The sequence below is a fragment of a genome, unplaced genomic scaffold, assembly GCF_019419815.1.
Source record: "Pyrus x bretschneideri cultivar Hongxiangsu unplaced genomic scaffold, Pyrus_bretschneideri_v1 Contig64, whole genome shotgun sequence".
NCBI lineage: Eukaryota > Viridiplantae > Streptophyta > Magnoliopsida > Rosales > Rosaceae > Pyrus > Pyrus x bretschneideri.
This window is the reverse complement of record NW_025999803.1, coordinates 431,340-447,136: the sequence shown is the minus strand read 5'-3', so window position 1 is coordinate 447,136 and position 15,797 is coordinate 431,340. Positions and strand designations below refer to the sequence as shown.

Below are 15,797 nucleotides of genomic sequence, written 5' to 3'. Positions count from 1 at the left end.
TTTGCCTTCTTCATTTGACTTCCCTTTTAACTACAATAGTCATGGTCCCTAAACTCCCACTATCTCTCTTGAAACTTATTTCAAATGTGTTGTACACATCAAACGATTTGGAGAGCGTGCGGTTATTGTTCACTATATAGTTTACAATAAACTTAGTGAACCATTAGGATAGGGACACAAAGGCGAAGTCCTTGCCTAGTTTCCGTCTCGTTAAGTGGTTTAACACTTCAACACTCAATGATTCAAAATCATCATAAGTCCATATAAATGGACTATTTTTGTCAACCAACCATTATGTTCTAAACATAATAACAAACTTTCAAGAGTTGTTCAAGGCAACTCTCATTTCTTCATACAACAATTTGTATTTGAAGAATTATGACATTAAAAGTGTTGTCCTTCTCATGTTAGACCTATCTAACATATTCTTCCAATGATACATTATCAATAGGAAAATTGTGAGGATGAGACTACTTATTTACATCTACAAGCTATAAAAGACAATCTATGGGATTGTAGAACTAAGTCCGGAAATTAAAACATTCGGCTTTTCTTTGTCAAGTTTTGGATAGCGTTTGCAAATATATTGGTAAACAAATACATAACGAATATAAATTGATTGATTTTAAGCCATTTGATTCGGGTCTTTAAATCAAATAGCACCACCCACTATTTTTGGCAAATTCCATATCCCTCATCGGAATTCGAGAGTTTTGTTGAACTCTTAGCAAGGTATGGGAGACTCACCATTACCAAACCCACCTCAGAATTATATCATTTTGGTTAGCAAAAATAATGATGAGAGAATAACACTTTAGTCATTTACAAATCTTGTAATTATCCATCTAGTTTGGCCTCTAGAGAATGAATGCCTCAGAATTATATCATGTTGGCACCATTGCACTTAGTTAAGTTATTCCCACCATGCTTAGTTTATGTAGAGGTTCAAGCACAACCTCAGAATTATATCATGTTGGTCATACTCGTTGTCTACACTCACCTCATCATATGTTTATGGACTCCTCCTGGATGTAAGCACATACTTTGTACTTCCCCATTATAGGGTGAAGCCGGTGCATGAGTCACAAACGATTGGAGCCCACCACGGTGGAAGGCCTACGAAGAGATATTCAAAGCATCTCTCGCTTATCAACTTAATAATGGTTTGTTGAGGGTTTTAGGTTTCATCACATATAAACATACATTTTAATCCAATTAAAACATTTTGGTCCTATTACAACTATTGGTCCATTTGATTGATTTAGTTGTATATAATACTCCCACTAAGCTTTTAAAACGGTTTTTAAAGCAAGAGTATATGATACTACTAACATAAGATTTGCATTCATTGATGGACTATATAGTTGCCTTAGGGCCTTAGGATGACTATGAACCTTTGATTCGATTCAACACGAGCCTAGTGTTGAATCTCGGTCTAGGGATGGTGATTGATTTTAGTTACGCGTTTAATCACATTAAGGCGTGTTGTCTTATTAGGTGTTGGACCCAACTACTCCAATTTCATGCATATCGAATAAAACAAGAAAGGAGTACTTCAAAGTAAATAAGAGCTTATGTTCTTTTACAACAATTGATCATATCAAATTACAACCAAAATTTAATCTACACATTCCCATGGTTCAAACAAATTTGAAACGGCCTTTCACATAGCTCAATTATAGTAGGCTTAGGTTCATAATCACCCTTTCTTTAATTAATTAACGCTTTAACTAATTAAACTTGAATGCAACATTTTCATTTGGTTTTTGTATCCATAGAATTGATTTAGATGGAGCTAAATGAAATGAAAATCCAATTCTCATTTAAATAGACAAAACAATTTTGTTCTCTACCTAATTTGGGCCAAAATGCTATGACCTCAACTTGTTTGGGTCATAGTGCAATTAACCTCAACTTTTGAGCTATTTTGCAAAAACTTAAACTTTTGGGGTCACTTTGTAAAAACACAAAAGTTCACTATTTCATGTAATTACAACTAGAATCCCAAAATTTCCACAAAAGCTAAAACTTCATTAAAGGAGCAAAACAATGTCCTTTTAGTGATTTTAGACCTTTACGTAAAAACGTAAACTTTTGGGTCAAAATGCAAATACACAAAAGTATCAAAACTTTATATAATTGCACAAAAACCCCACAAGGACCCTAATTGAGTAGGGTGGCCGGTTTTGAAGCAAAGTAATAAAAAAAATTTCAAAGTTTTTGTAAGTGGGGTGTGTGTAATGGAATAAATCATTACACACCTACCTACTAAAATTTCTTTAATTTTTCAAAATAAATATCTAATATATTTAAACATAAGAAATATTTCAAAACAAAAACTTTATGAAATAAATCAAAACTTGGAATCAAAACACCAAACATTTTGTTCTTGGCAAGAACATATCAAGAACAATGAAGAACATCCATGAAAACCCATAAAAGCTCCATGAACATTCTTCACCCAAAAACATACCAAAACCACTCAAACTTAAGGGAAATAACATACAACCATACTAGGGTACATAGGGGTTCCAAAAGTCACTTTAAAACACTTTTAACAAGTCAAACAAGAACCCAAAAATCCACCCTTTGGATTTGGCCGAATTTCCCCAAAAACATGGCACCAAATTTTAGCTCCAAAATTCATGCTCATATGAATTACATCTACAACATTTGAGATGACAAATTTTCTAACAAAATTTACATTCAAAGAAGCAAGAATAAAACTTGTAACAATTACAACATTCAAATCACAAACTATGAACTACAAAACCCAAAAGGATTCACCAACTACTAGACTTAGGCTCTTGATACCACTTGAAGGAAGATTTGTGAAAAACAAGTTCATTTGAGCAACATCAACAACATGCGATTAACAATTAAAAGGCGGAATCATGTTTATATGCACTCAAAAACAAAACTTAACCCATGAACTTCAAAGCCTAGTAGATAGGTGAACCAAGACTCAACTCAAAACAAAGTGAGTTGAGAAACCAATACCTTTGTAGATTCCTCTTTGCATAAGCAAATGCTAATCACCCAAAGAGAGGGCCTTCATTCCTTGCATCTTAGATCCATGGATTTGGATGGATGAAAAGGTTTCTCCAAGTTCCCAAAATTGAGAACCTCTAAGTCTCCACACCAAGGCATAATGAAGAAGAAATAAGTTTCATTAAAAAGTGGGTGAAGAAATAGGACAATTGACTGAGTTTAAGACTACTCTTTATTTTTACTAGTATCAGAATACAAATAATAAATGTCAAACAAACACTTATAATAGCTCAATTAAGACTCTAAGAATGGCCTCAGCATATCACATTCTACTTTTTTCTTTGCTGGTTGAATACAAAAAGATTCCTCATCCGTCACCCCTCACTCAAACACATCATATCTACCTAAGAATCTCACAAAACTTGCGAAGAATCCTTCTGCCCACTTTGCGACCTCCGGGTAATGCCATCTACAAGACACAAGCATTAGCAGAAGAGCATTAGAAGGATCACAAGCTACACCGAAATGAAATTATTTTTAAGTAGCTGCGTGAAAACCCACGAGCCATGCACAATACAGCAATTCTTATGTGAAAGTAATGATTTCCAATTGATTTTTATCCATGCGAGCTTCAATTCTCCCGTCAAGCTAAATGCAGCAACACAACCTAAACGAACCTAAAAGTGATGTCCAGTCACCGTGCTGCTGCTACTATTCATGCTCAAAATGCTTTACAAAATTATAATAAGCCATTTTTCATAATAGCACAAAACAAAAAATTACATTAGCTTTTTACTCCACTGATCTATACAGAACTATGTTAACCACCTCTTCATCTTTGGAATCAACTTATGGAACTGCAATGAAGGAATGCCCAAAGCAGCACAAATGGAAAAATATTTGAACCAATAGGTGAAACCGCTCGAAATTCATTTTTTTCTTAACAAGGGCGAAAGGCAAAAGATGAAATAAACTACAAACAAATCAATTAACCTTGACTTGAATGGGCAGAAACAAAGTCCAGCACTTTCCAGTGAGAGCAAAAGGCAACACAACAACAACAAAGCCTTTTCCCACAAAGTGGGGAGAGCAAAAGGCAACACTATCAATTTATTTCCTACACACATGAGAAAGGCCGGAGCACGCTTTCCTATTAGAGTGTTAGTATAGAAGTAACAAGGCTCCAAAGGGTGATAATGTCCAATACTTTGCTGCAGCAACACTGAAGCTAGTGATGTGGTCAGTTTCAACCATGACTTTGGGGCATCCCTTCCCCAAGGCAAACTTCAGCTTCAAGTAAAGAATCCAGAGCTCAGCTAATTGGTAAATTAGCAGGAAACCCAAACCTCAAAGAATGATTGCAGTCCCTCAGGACACCACAGCTCCAGTCCACCCTGACAAACTAACTATGGAACCATCCACTTCCGCGTTAAGTTTCCACACTTGAAACTGCCAACAACTCAGGCATCATACTCTCTGAACAAAGTATACTGCCTAAAAGGGTAAATTTGAGTTTCCATTCAAAGCCGATTAGACTCCAGAAATACCACTAATTTCCTCATAAGCACTATCCCAAATCACACTTTTCATAGAAAAGAAGAAACACGCAAAGAGCTTCCTATGGCGGTTTCATAAGGGTATAGTTCGAGTCCCATTTAACACGCATTCGAAAAGTAACGGAAACATACATCTGCAAACCAATCCATCCCAGCTTCAACATCATGATGGGCATTCCCAGAAATGGGAAACAGTCGAAAAGCCGAACTGACTAATTCACACTAAACATTATTCACAACAAAAAAATAAAAAATAAAAAATAAAAAAATAGACCCCATTTTTTTTTCTCTCCAGAAACAGGTACCGCACATTGAAGTTGATAAACAGAGTAATCGACAGAAATTCATAAGATAATTATTACAAAAAATTAAGAAAACTAAATCACAGAACAATTTTATATCAAAATTAACCTGAAATTTTACGCGACGGTGATGGGCTGCAGCTTTGGGGGCTCGATGGGCTTGCTGCTTTTCTTATCCAAGAAATCTTCGATGTTGTAAACGACGGTGATGTAGAGAGAGCAGCTAGGGCACCGAGCGATCTCTTCCCCCAATTTCAGGTCGTCCTTCGTGATCTGAAACACGTCACCGCACGGGCACGGGTACGTGTAAGCCTGCAGCTCCTCGTTCCACTCCATATCTTCGATCTCCACGTCGTCGTACGACATCGTTTCAGCTTCTGATTCAGCGAAAGCTTCCCCCTGGATTTTGGATTTAGGGTTTGCTTGAGTTTCGGTACCGTGCAAAAGCACTAAAATTGTAGAAATTTAGAGTAGCACGGTAGTGCCACATCAGCCGTGCTACTTCCATTCAAATTTTGCCATTTGTCATATTTTTAAGTTGTTGGAATTTAATATTATTTTTACCTTTTAACAAATTTAAGAAAAGAAAAAAAGAAGAACATCGGAGATCGCGATCTCCTTCCCCCTTTGACCCAATCCAGTAATCCCTTTCATGCACCATTTTGCTCTGATTATTTCCTCTAATTACTCATGCGTTTTTTGTCTTTGGAAGAAACAAAAGATGCAAGAAGGAAGCTGGTTTGATTTAAAGGTTAGACGATTAGGGTTTGCTGCGCTTTGCCGTTGAAGGCGGCACGGAGTAAACTGGGATTTGGCCCAGATGAGGGAGAGAGAGAGAGATCGAAATCATGTCCCTAGTCTGATTATCACCAACACCATCCCTGCATCCAAACGGAGGAGGGGAAAGGAGACGTCCGATCTCCTATTTTCATTTTTTCTGTTTTTAATTTATTTAAAAAGAAAAACAAATATTAAATTCCAGGTGTATAAAAGTAATAATAGATGGCGAAATTTAAACTTTCACGGCCGACATGGTACTACTGTACTACGCTATAATTTCTCCAAAAATTAAAGGAGCCAAAACCTTGATTGGAAATTTGATGAAGTCGCCTGGGAAGATCAGTCGTTGATAAATTGCCTTAATCCAATATAATATCATATTATATCCGAAAAAAAGAAGAGGATTAAATACGCGATGATTTTCAAAAATATCGGCTAACCTTTTTAGGAAAATTACACTTAGAGTACACTTCGCACACAATGTACACATGACATGCACATATCATCTCCATATGATTTGCGCTGTGCTTGTATATTGTTATCAGTATATACAAGGTGTTGGATTTTGGGTTTCAAAAGGTCATTCAGGCGATGAGTTAAAACCATAACATTGGGTATAGAAAGAAAAAAAAAATATGTAAAAACCTCTAAGTTTCGAACCTATGTCTTGTTGAAACTATGAATGTATAGTCCCCACCATTACAAAGTAGTTATATATTGTTTGGGCCCAAAATAATATTGTTAGGCCAAGCAGCAGGATGTGCTCGGCCCAAGGCTATGTCAAATGCTATGGGCCGAATGATAAATCCCGGGCCAGTTGGCAGGGTCGGTCAAGTCCTATCCTAAGTTGTCCAGATAAATAGAAAAGGGCAAGGAAGTCCTGGTGCGACCAGGATTCCCGACCGGCAAAGAATAAAGCCTAAAAAAGAGGGAAAGTTCAGAATCCCAGTGGGAGTAGGTTTGTTCGAATTAGAGTTGAAACAGGACAAGGACTCCCAATCCAGATCAGGATGCAAATCGGTCTCAAGGAATGGGGTGCTATAAATACAAGAAATCATGCAACAGAAAAGGACCTTCAATCCAGCATACAATTGCCCTGCACAAAACCTCTCAAATACCTTGAGATTTTTTTCCTTTTCTTTTTCTGCCGACATACCTTCAGTTTGGATAAACAGCACTGTGGAGGCACCCGGCGAGCACCTTCAGTTTGGATAAACAGCACTGCTGCCGCAGAATCAGTCGACCGAGAAGCATCTTCAGTTTGGATAGACAAGACTGCGTCGAAGCCGACCGATTACCTATCTAAGTCTCGGCTGAGAAGGGTTCGGACCCTTGTTGGTAGAGGTCACCTTGCTAGCCTTCTCGGCATAGTCAGGTGTTACGAATTGTGTTGCTCGGCGTACTGGACGTCGAGCAATTTTATGATTGGATACTCGCAAGTAAGTTTCAGGGTTCAGCATTCCGACGGCCGAACTACATTTACCATCAAGACATACATCACGTTTGAGTACCTGTGCCCGTACAGTTTGGTCTCAATTCGACGTGCTTATACTCTCACGAATATAATCACAGTGACCGAATCGGGCTCCAACGATTTGTGAACTCCGCAGAATTAATAGCCTTGTCTTCAGGCTATAGAACCCAGAGACCGAGAGGGTTTCTTCCTTGGTCGCAATCGCAAGATAGAGAAGTCAACGACGCGCTCAACGCGACATCAACGAATTTTACTCCTCGGCCGAGCTCGGCCGACGAGTTGGCACGCCCCGCATTCAACCGAAGGACGTAGTTAGCTTATTAGTTACTCGGCCTGCGCGCCACGTGAAGGAAGATTTGTGAAAAACAAGTTCATTTGAGCAACATCAACAACATGCAATTAACAATTAAAAGGCGGAATCATGTTTATATGCACTCAAAAATAAAACTTAACCCATGAACTTCAAAGCCTAGTAGATAGGTGAACCAAGACTCAACTCAAAACAAAGTGAGTTGAGAAATCAATACCTTTGTAGATTCCTCTTTGCATAAGCAAAGGCTAATCACCCAAAGAGAGGGCCTTCATTCCTTGCATCTTAGATCCATGGATTTGGATGAATGAAAAGGTTTCTCCAAGTTCCCAAAATTGAGAACCTCTAAGTCTCCACACCAAGGCATATTGTAAAAGAAATGGGTGACCTTGAGGAAGTAAGATTGCTAGATGTTTTCCTCAAGGGTGGCCGGCCTCTTTGAGAGCAAAGGGAGGTTTGTGTTCTCATCTTTACTCCTAAGAAAACCCTTAGGATGAAATGGCTATAAAGATGTCTTTATACCACCTCACAATGGAGTGGCAAACTTGCAATTAAGCCAAGTTCACTACCCTCCTCTAAATGGCCGGCCATATGGGATTTATTGGGCTATTTGGGCCTTTGTGAATCATTATTCATTAAGTTGTCATACAACTTAAGTCAATGGACTTGACGTTCGAAGCCCATTGGGCCTTAAGGTCCAAAACTATCCCGAGGTCTTTTAACGAACTTATTCGTTTGATTAATAATCATATTAATTAATCCTTGCCATAAACAATTAAACCATTTAATTATTCTTACTCATCTCCGTTGAATCTTCAATCTCTACCTTACACGGTGTACGATCCATTAGGTTCCTTTTAGCGAGGCAGTGGGCGATTCAAACTCTTTCAAATCGATTGTGAATTGAAACTTACTTTCAATTCTCCCGTTAGTGATAATACACTTTTAGGGCTTCCACAAACCATGGTTGACGCCTAGCAGCATGTCATGGTTACCCAAGCTAATCAGAAGAGGTGGAGAACCTATTCAGTTTTAGGATTACAAATGCAATACGGTCTTTCTTTAATACAATACTCTTGACCACATTGTTTGGTTTGATAGTTTATTCATGTCTACTATTCAATGTGAGTCTTGTGCTTATATGATTACCTTGAATGTGATTTGGAACACATTCCTAAATCTCATTCATACTTTGGCCAAAGATTCTTAATCATATCATAGAGTATTCTCCCTCAAACAGTTTGAAGGTTAGAGATCCCTTGTTGCGCATTCACTTGCCTCCATGGCTAAGTGGCTTAACCCCAACAATGCCGTGGACACCCTTGATAGGCGCATATTCATGCGACTTAATTAGCTTGTTCTCGTGCATTTATGTTGTGTTTACTTATCTATTTCAGTGTTTAAGGCCACTTTTGTGTATTTTCAGATTATAAGGCCAAAGTGTGCAAGAAGATGCAAATTGGAGTCTTTTGGAGCGAAAGAGGAATGAATGAGTTGAAGACTTGAAGAAACGACAAAGTCCTACGCCAACGATGAATTCTTACCAAAACGAAGAATCCTACTCAAACAAGGCTTCCTATTTTAGGAAAGTTGGCCCTAAGTTTCCCGTTTTGGTAATCTTTCCTAATCTTAAACGTCCGTATTTTCTAGCCACTTTGAAGTCCTTGTAGGCGCTTTAGGACACAAAACCAAGGCCCTAGCCGCACCATTTTAATCTTCCCCCTTTAATTTCTGATTTTTCCTAAATTCTAGAAGCCTTTGAATTTATTTTAGTTAATAAAAATAAGCTAGGGATTAATTTCTGGAACAAAAACATTTTTCAAACCCTAGGTTCTACCATTCTAGCCGCATCTCCCATTGCTCCATTATTCATATTAGCCACCATAAAATAATTTCCATTTAAGCCGTCACCCTTTTTCCTCCCATTCAATTTTAAAACCGTAACCTAAAACCATCCCATATTTATTCCAGCCGTGGGTTTTCAATTCATGCCATTGATTATGCAGCCCATTATCCCATTAATCTAACCTAAGCCGCAAGCCATAACCCTAGTTCAACACATAACCCTACCATTCTCCCATTCAAACCTACAAGCCGCAAATCCCATTTTCATTCCATTTAATTATTTAGCCATTCTTTCCCATTTTTGTCTTCAATTGCCGCAATCATTCTCTCCAATGTTTATTCCCTAAGCCGTGGCCCCCCCATGGAATGATCCCATTTATGCCATTTTGAATCAGCCACCATAATTCCATAACCCTAAGCTATATAGCCGTCACTATAATCCCATTATTCATTCTAAGCCGCAGCAACCATATTTTTTTCCCAAAATCTTTTCAGCCGTAGCCTCCCTCAACCAAAAACCTTCACTGCTGTGCTTTTTCCCACACCATTCCACCACCATTGCCGCCCACTTTAACACCCTAAATCCATCCCAAAGTCAGAAAAATCACCCAAATAAACCTAGACTTTCACTGCCGCAGCAAGGAGAAGAAGAAGGAGGGCTTAGACGCGCAGAAATTCAAGTGGATTCATCGTGCGTTCTAGGTGTAATCAATCCTTTGTTCTTTATGTTTAAATTCAATTGTATTTCTCTTTTTGCGAATATGAGAGGCTAAATCCCCCTAGTTAGCTAGGGGGTGATTCGAAACCATGTTTATGCTTGCAATATGAATTGATTACTTTCGGTTGGAATTTCATAAGTTGTGGATTCAATTCGTTCATCTATTTGATTGATAACTTATTTGTGTATGTTGATTGAGAGTGCACGCTTAGTTTTCATGCATGAATATGATGCTAGATTATGAGGGAGTTTCACCTAATAGTTACAATCTTATAATCACAAGTAGTGAAGGTCGCTTGAAAACGATCGCGTTGAATGAATTCTTAGCATAAGTTTCATGCAATTCATAGTAACGAATGCTTCGTCAATGCTTATGTTTTTCATAGAACTTAATGATTCTTGCTTGTATCTCTATTATGCAATTCATGTAGGGAACTTGTAGGGAATGCTTTGGGTTGTCGTATGCAATCATCCAACTTAATAACTTGTGGAAAAACTGAGGGTTAATTAGTGCAATTCACGGTTAATTTGGGGCGTTGAGTTTCATAATTCATCGAAAGACCAACTGAAAATCAAATTGTATGCAAGTGTGACATGTGTGGAGAAGAACCTTCTAGCTAGCATTCATCCATATTTTCATCACATTCATATTTACATTCTGCCTTTAAATTACAATCGTTGCATTTAGTTTAATTTCGTCAAAACCTCAATCCCCCTTTACTTTAGTGTCCAATTTAGTTAGAAAGTGTCTTAGTTTGTGTTTATAAGTGTTTTGTATTCTTTGAGTCTTTTGATTTGTTTTAGTATTTTATTGTTTAGTTTTACATTCTTTGAGTCTAGTTTAGTGTTTTTAACGTTTGTTTTACGTTTTTGAGTCAGTTTCCAAGTGATTTAGTAATCCCTCCTAATCCCCGGTCTAGAACGATCCCTACTTGCATCTTTACTACAATTGTCACAAGAGGGTTTTAATTTGTGTGCTTACTTAGTTAGCATCAAATTTTTGGCGCCGTTGCCGGGGATTAGCAACTTTGCTAATCCCTTGGATTGTTTAATTTCTGTTTATTCATTTATTTTGTTGAAGTTTCTGATTTTGTTTTGTTTTCCTTGTGTTAGGTACTAGTGCATGACTCGAAGTTCTCAACCGATTCGTGAGCATATCTCAGACTTTGACAGCGATTTTGAGAGAACTTTGAGACGAAGGAAGAAGCACCACGAGTCGAATCCACCAAGCCCAGAACCTGAGCTTGAAGAACAAGGCTTAGAAGAGGAAGAAGAGGCCACGACAGGGATCTTTGAGGAGCCACAAGACATGGCCGTAGACAACCGGACACTTAAGGAGCTTTCCGCTTCAGGATTGGCTAATGCAGCACCCTTGTGCATCCAATATCCCCCACCGGCCGAAGGGAAGACCGAGGAGTTTGAGTTGAAGTCAAGCTTGCTCCACCACATTCCGAAGTACCATGGGATGTCCATGGAGGATCCGAACAAGCATCTAAAGGAATTCGAGGTGGTGTGCTCAAGTATGACTCCCGTCAATGTTGACGGAAGTATATTGAAGATGAAGGCTTTCCCATTTTCTTTGATGGACAAAGCCAAGGATTGGTTGTACGATTTAGCTCCCGGAACCGTCACATCGTGGGAGAGCATGAAGAGGGCCTTTCTGGAGAAGTTTTTCCCAACTTCTCGAATCATCCTTTTACGAAAAAGGATAAGTGGAATCCAGCAAGAAGATGGTGAGTCTTTTCCTACGTACTATGAACGTTTTAAATCTCTTGTTGCTTCTTGTCCACAGCACCAGATGAAGGAGGAGTTGCTTCTGCAATACTTCTATGAGGGGCTCCTGCCAATTGAACGACAAATGCTTGACGCATCGGCGGGTGGAGCATTGGTGGACAAGACACCCATGGCGGCCAAGGTTTTGATTGCGAACCGAGCATTGAATGCTCAACAGTATGAGGGAGTAGGCCAAAGAGGACCTCCACGGCACCAAGTACATGAGGTAAGTTCAACGTCCGATCTTCATTCACAATTGGCTAATCTTACTTCTATTGTTTCACAGATGGCCGAGGGAATGAAAATGCAAGGACCTGTGGTATGTGGCGTATGTTCTATTCAAGGACATGCCTCCGAAAAGTGTCCTCAACTCATCGAGAATGGCGGATGGGAGAGTGCGAATGCCATTGGGTTTCAAAGCCAAAATCAGTCAAGACATGATCCGTACTCCAACACGTATAATCCGGGGTGGCGAGACCACCCAAATTTCAAGTGGAGGGATTCCCAGCAACCTCAGAACCAAGGAGGCTTTAGGCAACAACCCCCGGGGTTCTTTCCCAAACCCTACGGCCCACCCCAAAATCAAGCCCAATCCGGCCCAAGTGCCTCAGGGACGTCTCTTGACAATGATGCACTTCTTAAAATACTAACTAAGTTGTCTAATGGGCAGGAAGATCAAGCGAAGGCTATGCAAAACCAAGATAAGAGGGTGGATCAACTTGAGAAACAAATTGGGCAGATTGCCGAGTTTGTAGGTAAGTTTCGAGATCCTGGACAACTCCCTAGTTCCACCATTCCAAATTCGAAGGGAGGTTTCGAAAGCGCAAAGGCCATACTTTTGAGAAGTGGAAAAGAAGTCGGGGCAGGTCCTACACCATCATCATCAAGCCCCGAAGAGGATGAAAAACGAAGAATTGAAGAGGAAGAAACAAGGTTGCCCACGGCAAAGGTGGACATACCTTTGCCGCAAGTCTCAATGGTCCCAAATCTGCCCAATTCGGCCAATAAAGGTAAAAATGTGTTAAATTCAGTTCCTACTAATGATTTCCCTTCAAATGTTCCTTTTCCTAGTAGGTTCAGGCAAACGAAGAAAGAAGAAGCCGAAAAGGACATCCTTGAGACGTTTCGGAAAGTGCAAGTAAACATACCCCTTTTGGATGCAATAAAGCAAGTCCCGAGGTATGCCAAGTTTTTAAAGGAGCTTTGCACCACAAGGAAGAGGATGTCAACCAAGGAAGTGGTAAAGGTAGGTGAAAATGTCTCTGCCATCTTGCAACGCAAACTACCTCCCAAATGCAAGGATCCAGGTAGTTTTACCATTCCTTGTGTCATTGGGAATACTAGATTTGAATCTGCCATGCTTGATTTAGGTGCTTCTATAAATGTTATGCCATATTCCATTTATGCATCTATGAATTTAGGAGCATTGAAAAATGATGGTGTAATAATACAATTGGCCGATAGATCTAACGCTTATCCAAAGGGAGTTTTGGAAGATGTGTTAGTGCAGGTAAAAGGTTTAATCTTTTCGGCGGACTTCTATGTGCTCGAGATGGATGAATCTGACCATGCCCCTTCGTTGCCAATCCTACTAGGCCGGTCATTCATGAAGACGGCGAGGACGAAGATTGACGTGTTTAATGGAACATTGTCCATGGAATTTGATGGGGAAGTTGTTAATTTTAGTCTTTCAGATTCTATTAAGTATCCTAGTGAGGATCACTCATGTTTCTCCATTGATGTAATTGATTCTTTGGCGCAGGGATATATGGAAGATTTGAATGCCGATGCGCTTGAAAACGTCATTACAAGGAGCATGGAGCTCAAAACCAAGGGAGGGGAGCTTTTGCTAGGCCACGGCATACAAGAGTCCTCCCATGCCGTGGCCCCTAGTGAGGAATGTATGGAGTTGGTGGCTGCCCTAGAGTCACTTCCTAGGTACGAGGGTAAGTTTTCTAAAATTGAGTCGATTCCCGTTTCGACTAACAAGTTGTTACCATCCATAGTTCAGGCACCTACCCTTGATCTCAAACCACTACCGGGCCATTTGAAGTACATTTTCTTGGGGGAAGAGGAGACATTACCGGCCATCATTTCTTCATCACTCACGGCACAAGAAGAGGACAAACTAGTGCGTGTGTTGAAGGAGTTCAAATCTGCCATAGGGTGGACGTTGGCCGATATCAAAGGTATTAGTCCCGCCACATGTATGCATCATATATTTCTTGAGGAGGGGGCCAAACCAACTAGAGAGGCTCAACGCCGTCTTAACCCTCCGATGATGGAAGTTGTGAAGAAGGAAATAATCAAGCTGTTAGATTGTGGAGTTATCTATCCTATCTCGGATAGTAAGTGGGTGTCACCGATCCAATGTGTGCCGAAGAAATCTGGAGTAACGGTTGTGGAGAACGCGGAGAATGAGCTAGTGCCCACTCGAATCCAAACTGGTTGGCGCGTATGCACTGATTATAGGAAGATAAACGCCACCACAAGGAAGGACCACTTCCCATTGCCGTTCTTAGATCAAATGTTGGAAAGGTTAGCGGGTCATTCATTTTATTGTTTTCTTGATGGATATTCTGGTTATAACCAAATTGTGATTGCCCCGGATGATCAAGAAAAGACCACTTTTACATGTCCCTTTGGTACATTTGCTTATCGTCGCATGCCATTTGGTTTATGTAATGCACCTGCTACATTTCAAAGATGCATGATGAGCATATTTTCTGATTATGTCGAGAAAATTATTGAGGTTTTTATGGATGATTTCAGTGTGTTTGGTAATTCATTTGATGGTTGTTTGAGTAATCTTAGTTTGATTTTGAATCGTTGTGTTGAAACAAATCTTGTGCTTAATTGGGAAAAATGTCACTTCATGGTTAAACAAGGTATTGTTTTAGGACATATTATTTCTGAAAAAGGCATTGAAGTAGATAAATCTAAGGTAGACCTTGTTCGTCACTTACCCGCTCCAACTTCTGTTAGAGAGGTTCGTTCGTTTCTTGGTCATGCAGGTTTTTATAGGCGGTTCATAAAGGATTTCTCAAAGATTGCACAGCCACTATGCCGATTGCTGCAAAAAGAGGTGGCGTTTGAGTTTGATGATGCATGCTCCAAGGCATTCAAGCACCTCAAGGAGGCTCTCACCTCGGCTCCCATTATCACACCTCCAGATTGGAGCCTTCCATTCGAGTTGATGTGCGATGCTTCGGACTATGCGATTGGTGCTGTTTTGGGGCAGCGAAAGGACAAACAACCTCATGTTATTTATTATGCGTCTAGAACATTAAATGATGCTCAATTAAATTACTCAACCACTGAAAAAGAATTACTTGCTGTGGTATTTGCATTAGATAAGTTTCGGTTGTACTTACTTGGGACTAAAGTTATTATTTTTACTGATCATGCAGCTCTCAAGTATTTGCTCACGAAGAAGGAGGCCAAGCCTAGACTAATTCGATGGCTTTTGCTCTTACAAGAGTTTGACATTGAGATTCGGGATAAGAAGGGCGTGGAGAATGTGGTGGCTGACCACCTGAGTCGGATGATACATGAGGAAGCAACGCCAATTTCTGAAACCTTTCCTGATGAGCAATTAATGTCTATCCAGGTAAGTGAGCCTTGGTATGCAGATTTGGTGAACTTTTTGGTAACTAAACATACCCCTAGCACATTTAATAGGAATCAATGTGATAAGCTTAAAAAGGATGCTAAGTGTTATGTTTGGGATGACCCATATCTTTGGAAATTTTGTCCCGATCAGATTGTACGACGTTGTGTGAATGAATCTGAGTTTCAATCTATTTTAACATTCTGTCATTCATATGCATGTGGGGGACATTTTGGCACCCAACGTACTGCCCGTAAAGTCTTAGAATGTGGGTTTTATTGGCCAACCATTTTTAGGGATGCTAGGACATTTTGCCTTACATGTGATCGTTGTCAGCGAATGGGTAATATAAGTGTTAAGGATCAAATGCCACAAAACCCTATACTTTCTGTTGAAATATTTGATGTGTAGGGAATTGATTTTATGGGTCCTTTTCCT

The 15,797-nt window shown here is 39.6% G+C and overlaps 1 long non-coding RNA gene across 1 annotated transcript; it reads right to left on the bottom strand.

Annotated features, from left to right (window-relative positions):
* Positions 1-3,205: 3,205 nt before the first annotated feature.
* On the bottom strand, positions 3,206-5,933 carry LOC125472099. The gene is made up of 2 exons (XR_007254048.1): positions 4,959-5,933; positions 3,206-3,460 (listed from the first exon to the last, which is right to left on the bottom strand). It is a non-coding gene; the product is annotated as an uncharacterized LOC125472099 (long non-coding RNA).
* Positions 5,934-15,797: the final 9,864 nt, after the last annotated feature.